The sequence below is a fragment of the Notolepis coatsorum genome (assembly GCF_963971535.1).
Source record: "Notolepis coatsorum genome assembly, chromosome: 3".
Taxonomy (NCBI): Eukaryota; Metazoa; Chordata; class Actinopteri; order Aulopiformes; family Paralepididae; genus Notolepis; species Notolepis coatsorum.
In genome coordinates this window covers 161,802,987-161,812,986 of record NC_140167.1, presented here as the reverse complement: position 1 = coordinate 161,812,986, position 10,000 = coordinate 161,802,987, and the positions used below count along the sequence as shown (strand labels likewise).

The window sequence follows — 10,000 nt, the reverse complement described above, 5'->3', positions numbered from 1 at the left end:
TGCAGTTCTGATGAATGTCTGTTCCGAGGGGACAGTGGATGGGGGTGTAAACGATAGTAAATGGTGCATTTTACATATCTCTTGTATCCAAAGCGCTTTACAATTTGTTCCTCAAATTTGTATTTTTTTAGTGTTTTTTTTTGTCGATTTTTTTTATTCGTTTGTACTACTGGGCAGTCCGGTAGAGAGAGAGAGGAAGAACGGGAGACAGAGCGGGGGGGAAGACATTCGGCAAAGGATACCGGGAATCGAACCCGCGTCGGCCGCTTCGCGTTACATGGGTCGCCACTTGGGTGCCCATTGTTCCTCCCATTTGACTCATTCACTCACACACAGACGGTGGAGGCGACCACGCAATGTGTCAACCCAGGAGGAGCGGGAATCGAACTTGGGAACCTCCGTATTACCGGACGACCGTTCTTACCTCCCGAGTCACTGTCGCCCGATGGTATGCTGCTGCCATACTGTATCTTCAGATATGATCAACACTCATGCAGAGGTCTGAGAGGCCTCTGGGGCAAGGCGACAGCGGTAACTAGCCTGGCTGTGTGTCATTTCAGACAGTCCTCCAGGGCTGCAGTGGTCAGGCAGCAGCTCTCCAGGCTCTCCGCCTGCGCCTCTCTGAGCAGAGAGAGAGAGTAATGGACACACTAATGGCTAATGGCTAGTGGGTGCCATTAGCAGGTAAGCTAGCTGAGGTGAAGTGATGCTTCACGCGAGGGCCCGGGGGCTTGTTATCGCACACACAAACACAGCCAGGAAAACACCACAAACAGGCGCCATCATCGTGAGTCATTCCCCCACGCCGGAGTCTCAGTAGTGGGTCTACACAGCCGAAATACGTGGCTGTCTGAAGAAGTCCACCATCATCCCTGTACCCAAAAAATCTACGCCCGCTTGCCTCAACGACTACCGCCCTGTAGCCCTCACCTCCATAGCCATGAAGTGCTTTGAGAAGCTAGTGAAGGGCTACATCTGTTCCTCCCTCCCCATCAACCTGGACCCCCTGCAATTTGCATATCGCCCCAACAGGTCCATGGAGGACGCCATAGCCCATGTGCTGCACACAGCAGCATCACACCTGGACAAGAGGCAGGGGAACTATGTGAGAATGCTGTTCATCGACTACAGCTCAGCATTCAATACCATAGTCCCCTCCAAACTCATAGCCAAGCTCAGGGACCTGGGCTTGAACTATGACCTCTGCCAGTGGGTCTTGGACTTCCTGACGGGCAGACCCCAGGTGGTAAGAGCAGGCAACTGCACCTCCTCATCCATCACGCTCAACATAGGGGCCCCCCAGGGCTGTGTTCTGAGCCCCCTCCTCTACTCCCTGTACACACATGACTGCGTGGCACAGCGGAACAACAACACAATCATCAAATTTGCTGATGACACAGTAGTGGTGGGCCTGATCTCTGCCAACGACGAGAGGGCCTACCTGGAAGAGGTAGAGAATCTGTCACAGTGGTGTCAGGAGAACTGCCTCTCCCTGAACGTCAGCAAAACAAAAGAGATGATTATGGACTTCAGGAGGTCGGGGGTCAAGGACTACAGCCCCCTCAGCATCGACGGGGCACCGGTTGAGAGAGTGAACAGTTTCAAGTACCTCGGAGCCCACATATCCGAGGACTTGACATGGACCACACACATTGACAGTGTTGTGAAGAAGGCACGACAACGCCTCTACTTCCTCAGGCGCCTAAGGAAGTTCCAAGTCAGTCAGAAGATCCTTAGGAACTTCTACTCATGTACAATAGAGAGCATCCTGACTGGCAACATCACCTCCTGGTTTGGGAATAGCACTGCACAAGACCGTAGCAGACTACAAAGAGTGACACGTTCAGCCGAACGCACAATTGGAGGGGGGCTTCCCACCCTCCAGAACATTTACAACAAGCGGTGCAGGGGGAAGGCTAAGAGAATCATCAAGGACTCCAGCCACCCGAACAACTGCCTCTTTGAACTGCTGCGGTCAAGCAAGCGATACCGGAGTCTTAAGGCGAGCACAGAAAGACTCAGAAGAAGCTTCTATCCCCAGGCCATCAGGCTGCTAAACGAACAATAAACACTATGCAACAACCATCAAATGCACACAGCACACACACCCACACGCACACACTCACTTAAACAAACAACACACTGCAGCACCCACTCTCCACACTTTAGATCACACAAACACACTTTATATTTATATTTATTGATAAAGGATTTGCACTACAACTCGTACACCTACTGTAAATTGTACCTAAATTGCACCTCATCCCATTTCTGCCTTGCACTATATAGTATTGTATATTAGTACACTGCATAGTATATTGTATATTATATGGTAACTCAGTTACGTCTATTCTGCATCGAACATTGTACATATGTCTATACTGAACACTGTGACCTTTTTTTTTTTTTACTTCTAATTTACATGCTATACTATGTTATTTTATTTCATACTTATCTTGTCTTGCACAGTCTCTGGAGCGTAACAGTAAGAAGCATTTTGTATAAAAGTATTCTGTACTTCTGTATGACAACTTTTTTTTTTTTTTTATCCACTTTTTCTCCCATTTTTCTATTTTTCTCCCATCCCAATTTCGTATCATCCAATTCAACCCTCCCCTGTCACGAACGCTGTTTCTTGCCTCCCACAAGCCGGCTGCAATGTGGACTAAGTCATACATAGCACAAGTCCCCTCCGGTACTTGAGGTAACAGCAGTCGCATCTTTTCACCTGCGCAGCTCTATCTCTCAGTGTCGAGGAGTAACGCGTGGGAGGCTCACGCTGCCCCCGACACTTCCTGATTCTACTGCGCAGGCGCACCAACCGACTTGTAGGAGTCGCTTGTTCACAACGTTCGATCCCCACCCTTCAGTTTTCCCTCCCCGTAATACGGCCAATGTGTATTACTGCGGACGACCAGCTAAACTGAAAACAATGTGGAGAGCTGGATTCGAACACGCGAATCCTAGCGTCTCCACACTGGTGGCGAGTGCCTTGCCCACTACACCACCTAGCCGCCCTGTATGACAACTATTAAAGAAACTTGAACTTGTAACGATGCATCGATCCTAATGTGACGATTCAACTGCATCGATTTGAAAATGTTAGATTATAAAAAAAATATATATATATATATATATATATATATATATATATATATATATATATATATATATATATATATCGTGTATTGTTTTTATTGACCTATAGTCTATTCATGCTGAGTGAATCAGTTCCCACAGCCACATTTGTGTATTCAAAATGTTTTGGGGAATTAACTGATAGAAAAATGTATCGAATCGAATCGTGGTCAAATGAAGAGATTTCATGATGCATTGAATCGTTGCCTGAAGAATCGTAATCGAATTTAATCGTTGTGAGGTTGCATCGTTACACACCCCTAGTGGCCATAGGTCTTCCACTCGGAAACGGAACCAAAACACGTTAGACCAAACACAATGTTGTGAAAGAAATGTCATCTAGGCTTTTTTTTCTTTTTCTTTTTGACCTGTAGTCGAATAGCTTCACGGTACAACAACTCCCATCAGCACACCTGCCTGATACGATGAGACCAACGGAGAAACCTGGTATTAACCACAAGGGCTAAAAATCTGTCCATTAAGCACTTTCTTCAAATGTCACAGTCCATTAACCTCTGTTCTTAATTTCCCTTGCTGATTTTGTGAAATCTATTATTATTATTTTTTTTACACCAAAGACGTTCACAGTACATAATGACACATTCCTCCCAACTCATTTACTGAGCAGTAAAGAACCATCTCATTTAAAGCACAACCCTGCGATCAAATGAGTCACAATCGGGTTCCCCCCGTGGCTCTTCCAACACCCCGCTTCCCTTAGTTACTGTTGCCAAGTGAGACAAACTGTCAACCATTTGATTAGATCAAACGAATTACAGGAAGAAATGAAAATACCATAGACCTCCAGGTGCTTCAGATGCTGCCACCACAGTGATCAGTGGTGGAGCGTAGACGTCGCTGCTAACGGAGTGGCCCGCCGGATGGGCTCCGACAGCTGTAATGCGTCACCGCTGCTCTGCGTCCGTACCACTGATGAAGAGACGCTAAGTCTACTGTGTGCACCAGAAAATAAAGGTCCAAACTGTCCAGAGAATCAGTGGATCTTTCCCTGTTTTTTTTCTTCAGAATAATGTGTTTCTGGGTGTAGACTATCGCATGCCCTACCGTCGGTCTTGGGAGGGTGTAGACTATTACATGCTGCCCTACTGTCGGTCTGAGGAGGGTGTGTAGACTATCACATGCTGCCCTACCGTCGGTCTGGGGAGGGTGTAGACTATTACATGCTGCCCTACTGTCGGTCTGAGGAGGGTGTGTAGACTATCACATGCTGCCCTACCGTCGGTCTGGGGAGGGTGTAGACTATCACATGCTGCCCTACCGTCGGTCTGGGGAGGGTGTAGACTATTACATGCTGCCCTACTGTCGGTCTGGGGAGGGTGTAGACTATTACATGCTGCCCTACTGTCGGTCTGAGGAGGGTGTGTAGACTATCACATGCTGCCCTACTGTCGGTCTGGGGAGGGTGTAGACTATCACATGCTGCCCTACTGTCGGTCTGAGGAGGGTGTGTAGACTATCACATGCTGCCCTACCGTCGGTCTGGGGAGGGTGTAGACTATCACATGATGCCCTGCCGTAGGTCTGGGGAGGGTGTAGACTATCACATGCTGCCCTACTGTCGGTCTGGGGAGGGTGTAGACCACCACATGCTGCCCTACTGTTGGTCTGGGGAGGGTGTAGACTACCACATGCTGCCCTACTGTTGGTCTGGGGAGGGTGTAGACCACCACATGCTGTCCTACTGTTGGTCTGGGGAGGGTGTAGACTATCACATGCTGCCCTACCGTCAGTCTGGGGAGGGTGTAGACTATCACATGCTGCCCTACCGTCGGTCTGGGGAGGGTGTAGACTATCACATGCTGCCCTACTGTTGGTCTGGGGAGGGTGTAGACCACCACATGCTGCCCTACTGTTGGTCTGGGGAGGGTGTAGACTACCACATGCTGCCCTACTGTTGGTCTGGGGAGGGTGTAGACTACCACATGCTGCCCTACTGTCGGTCTGTGGAGGGTGTAGACTACCACATGCTGCCCTACTGTCAGTCTGGGGAGGGTGTAGACTATCACATGCTGCCCTACCGTCGGTCTGGGGAGGGTGTAGACTATTACATGCTGCCCTACTGTCAGTCTGGGGAGGGTGTAGAAGACTATCACATGCTGCCCTACTGTCGGTCTGAGGAGGGTGTGTAGACTATCACATGCTGCCCTACCGTCGGTCTGGGGAGGGTGTAGACTATCACATGCTGCCCTACTGTCGGTCTGGGGAGGGTGTAGACCAGCGTTTCCGTTAGCCGGTAATTACCGATATTTGACCAGCAAAATATGTTGAAGTCCGAATATTTAAATCTCTCCAGTCTTAATGTCCGGTGAAAATAATTCCTCTAAGCACAATTTTATTATTTGAATTGTATTAAAATCGGCTAAAATTAAATAGCCTATGCGATGAACGAAACAATAATTCCATTTTCAGTTTAATTGTTGCTTCACTCTGATAGGATGGCGCCGCTCAGATGTGAAACTTATTTTTCTTTTTTTTTGAGCCTGCACGCTCTGGCCACCATAACGACAAACAGGTACACGAGGAAGAGAGAGAGATGGCGAAACAAGCTAAGCTTAGTAAATATTTCCTGAAACCAAGCACAAGCAGGTCTAATAATGACAACGAAGATGAGTCTTCTGAACTTGAAGTCACAGAGACCGCTGACGCTGATGCCGTGGTGGCTCCCGCGGAAAAGAAACAAAAATGTTGAGCGTACTTTTACTATTAATTTATTGATTGAACCACAAAGAGCATCCCCAGTCTGCTGCTACCGTTGCGAGCCTCGCCTGTTCCAATGGGGATCTATTAAAGTCGAACCAGCAACTAAAGTCGCTGTTCTCGCAGCCGTCGCAGGTACAAAACGGATAGGCACAACGAGAGACGGGGTGAGTGAGTGTTGACATTTTTAATCATATGCAACTGTTGGTTGACTGCCGTGTCACATAGTAATGCATATTATTGATTATAACTAAATGTAGGCTATAACCTATAATGAAATTAACAAATGCGTTACACGCATGTGGCTCGTCCTCTCTGCATGTGGCGACGAGCTAGCAAACGAGGCAATGTGATGATCAACTACAGTTTGCTGTGTGTGAAGTTGAACATTATGATATGTGTGACGTGTCTGATACAACGAGGTGAAGCGATGTCGACTCGAGATTCATTTGGGGGTGCGTGTGACAGAGCTGCTGCAGCGCAAGCCTGCGGGGCGGGAGCTTGATGCTGGTAGCGTATCGCACTAACTTGAGAGGCGAGAGATAGTAATTTGATTCTGCAAATCAATTTCTCATTCTTCGCTTGATGTAATTAATACACATGTCCAATTATAACGGAATTCGTTAGCTCATAAAAATGTGATTATAATAGACTGCTGTTTAAAACTCTGACCGGAATATCTCGAATATGTCCGGTGATAGAAATCTTGCAGGACACCCAGACCGGCACGAATATGTTCTAACGGAAACGCTGGTGTAGACCACCACATGCTGCCCTACTGTTGGTCTGGGGAGGGTGTAGACTACCACATGCTGCCCTACTGTTGGTCGGGGGAGGGTGTAGACCACCACATGCTGCCCTACTGTTGGTATGGGGAGGGTGTAGACTATCACATGCTGCCCTACCGTCGGTCTGGGGAGGGTGTAGACTACCACATGCTGCCCTACTGTTGGTCTGGGGAGGGTGTAGACCACCACATGCTGCCCTACTGTTGGTATGGGGAGGGTGTAGACCAGGGGTGTCAAACTCATTTTCACAGAGGGCCACATCAGCATTATGGTTGCCCTCAAAGGGCCAAAGACCGTATAAATGTTAATGTAATGTAAAATAAATGTAGCTACACATTTACATATTGTTAAACATGGTGTTTCTGTATTTATTACTTATTCAAGTTATACATATTGGATATTAATTTGCATAAATGTAAAAATATATGTTAGCTTATGTTATTTTAACAAATAATTTTAGTTTATCAGAACCCCATATTACTCCACCAATCAATGATCAAACCATTCAAGTAAATAACAAAGAAGAATATCATCAAATACAAGCTATGACATTAAGTTTGTTCAAAACCTTTTTGTCACAGTCAAGAGGGGCAGAACTAACAACTGTGAGCTGCAAAGAACACGTGGGACAGATGTAGCAGATGTTACAAAAACAAATGGCTGCACACAACCTTGCAGAGGCCATACATCCAACTAATGGAAGATAGTTTAATTAACTTTAATTAACAGATTGCAGAATGGGTACAGTACAGTACAGCTCAATACACACAATTGTTAAGGGGATGCAGACCAGAGAAAGACTTTCGACTTGTTTACATCAGGGTCCCCCATTTTCAATTCGTAATGAAATTGCTATTATGTGTCTGCATGAACACACAACTGTAACTGTACTCAAAAATAACAAAATAAGGGTTGTCTCAGTTCACAACTATATTGGTCAAATTTTGGGTGGGATTTGTTTGCGTCCCTACAGCTTCTTATTCAATTGAGCGAGATGCTCGGTTATGTCACACAGCCAGTTTGCATCTGACAGTTCAGACAATATTTCTTCAACCCTTTGTTACCTATTCCGCCTGGATCTTTTTTGTATTTTGGGCTGTAAAATTGTCAAAGAATGTCTGAGGAGTAAGTGCTTTTGGCTTTTTTCCTTTGTTACCTCAGATGTTCAACATACATGTATGTGTAAGAATGTGTAATAACTAAGGCTGTCAAAGTTAAAGCTTTATTAACGCATTAACCCAAAATTATTTTAACACTGCTATTTTTTAACCCAATATTAATGTAAAAAAAAAAAAAAAAAAAAACATTTTTTTTTTTTTTTTTTTTTTTTACCTGAGCTCTTGGGGGGCCACATCAAATGACGTGGCGGGCCGGATTTGGCCCGCGGGCCGTGAGTTTGACACCTATGGTGTAGACTATCACATGCTGCCCTACCGTCGGTCTGGGGAGGGTGTAGACTATCACATGCTGCCCTACTGTTGGTCTGGGGAGGGTGTAGACCACCACATGCTGCCCTACTGTTGGTCTGGGGAGGGTGTAGACTACCACATGCTGCCCTACTGTCGGTCTGTGGAGGGTGTAGACTACCACATGCTGCCCTACTGTCAGTCTGGGGAGGGTGTAGACTACCACATGCTGCCCTACTGTTGGTCTGGGGAGGGTGTAGACTACCACATGCTGCCCTACTGTTGGTCTGGGGAGGGTGTAGACTATCACATGCCTCCTCCAATACATGTGGAGTCGCCAGCCACTTCTTTTCACCTGACAACGAGGAGTTTCACTGAGAGAACATGTGCAAAGGTTCACGCTATTTCCCCCAGATCCCCTCCCTGCTGAACAGGCGCCCCGACCATAACGTTTTAATATGAGTTAAAATAAAGGTTTTCCGGAGGAGGTCTGGAACTAAAGACCTAGCTCCTTCACAGGCACCCTGCTCGTCTCCCGTCAGTCAGAATCACACACACCTGAGGCGATACGTCCAGACACCCCCCCCCCCCACCACACTCACAGCCGCTCAAGGACACTTCGACACGCTGCCGGGTCGGGAGGAGTGGGAATCGAACCGGGATATATACACGTTCACACACACATATTCTCAATGGCAAAGAGAATGTCGACATTGTACTCAATTATATTTAATTTTAATTGCTGCTTCACTGGGAACTACATCCTAACTTACCCTCAGGCTTGCGCACACACGCACGCAAACACACACACGCACACACACCTATGTACTCAATTATATTTGCCTCTAATTGCCTCTGAACCCTTAGGTGAGAGAAGCTGATTGGCTGTGACGACGACTCATGTACTCATCCACAGCTGATTGGCTGTGGCGACTCAGCCACATGTAGTACATCTGAAACCTGACGTGAGAGAAGCTGATTGACTCAGCCACATGTACGCCTGAACCCTGACGTGAGAGAAGCTGATTGGCTCAGCCACATGTACGTCTGCTCCTTTCAGCTAACTGGGGGCAACAAGAAATCCACTTCCAGGTTTCCTGTCCAATCAGCTGTGAGTTGACTGCGTTGCTATGCTACCGTGTCCTGCCATAAGGGTGACCCTATGGAGTCTGACCACCGCTGAGGATGGAGAGACGCGTTGACCTGTGGCTGAGTGATGAGCTGTGTGTGTGTCTGTGTGTGTGTCTGTATGTGCGTGTGTGTGTGTCTGTGTGTGTGTGTGCGTGCATAATGGTTCACATGTATGTGTGTGTGCAGTGTTTGTGAGCATGATGATCTGTGTGTGTGTGTGTATCGGTCTGTCTGTGAGCATGTTGGTTTGTGTGTGTGTGTATCTGTCTGTCTGCGAGCATGTTGGTCTGTGTGTGTGTGTATCTGTCTGTCTGCGAGCATGTTGGTCTGTGTGTGTGTGTATCTGTCTGTCTGCGAGCATGTTGGTCTGTGAGCATGTTGGTTTGTGTGTGTGTATCGGTCTGTCTGTGAGCATGTTGGTTTGTGTGTGTGTGTGTGTCTGCAAGCATGTTGGTTTGTGTGTGTGTGTGTGTGTGTGTGTATCGGTCTGTCTGCAAGTATGTTGGTTTGTGTGTGTGTGTGTGTGTGTGTGTGTGTGTGTGTGTATCTGTCCGTCTGTGAGCATGTTGGTTTGTGTGTGTGTGTGTGTGTGTGTGTGTGTGTGTATCGGTCTGTCTGCGAGCATGTTGGCCTGTGTGTGTGTGTGTATCTGTCTGTCTGTTTGCAAGTATGTTGGTTTGTGTGTGTGTGTGTGTGTGTGTATCTGTCTGTCTGCAAGTATGTTGGTTTGTGTGTGTGTATCTGTCTGTCTGCAAGTATGTTGGTTTGTGTGTGTGTATTTGTCTGTCTGCAAGCATGTTGGTTTGTGTGTGTGTATCT

General features: G+C 47.1%; 1 protein-coding gene across 11 annotated transcripts in view; it reads right to left on the bottom strand.

Moving 5' to 3' along the window:
• The window catches only part of LOC311225604 (plakophilin-4-like), a 411,012-nt gene that overhangs the window by 223,262 nt on the left and 177,750 nt on the right, over nt 1-10,000 (bottom strand). The window lies entirely within an intron of this gene.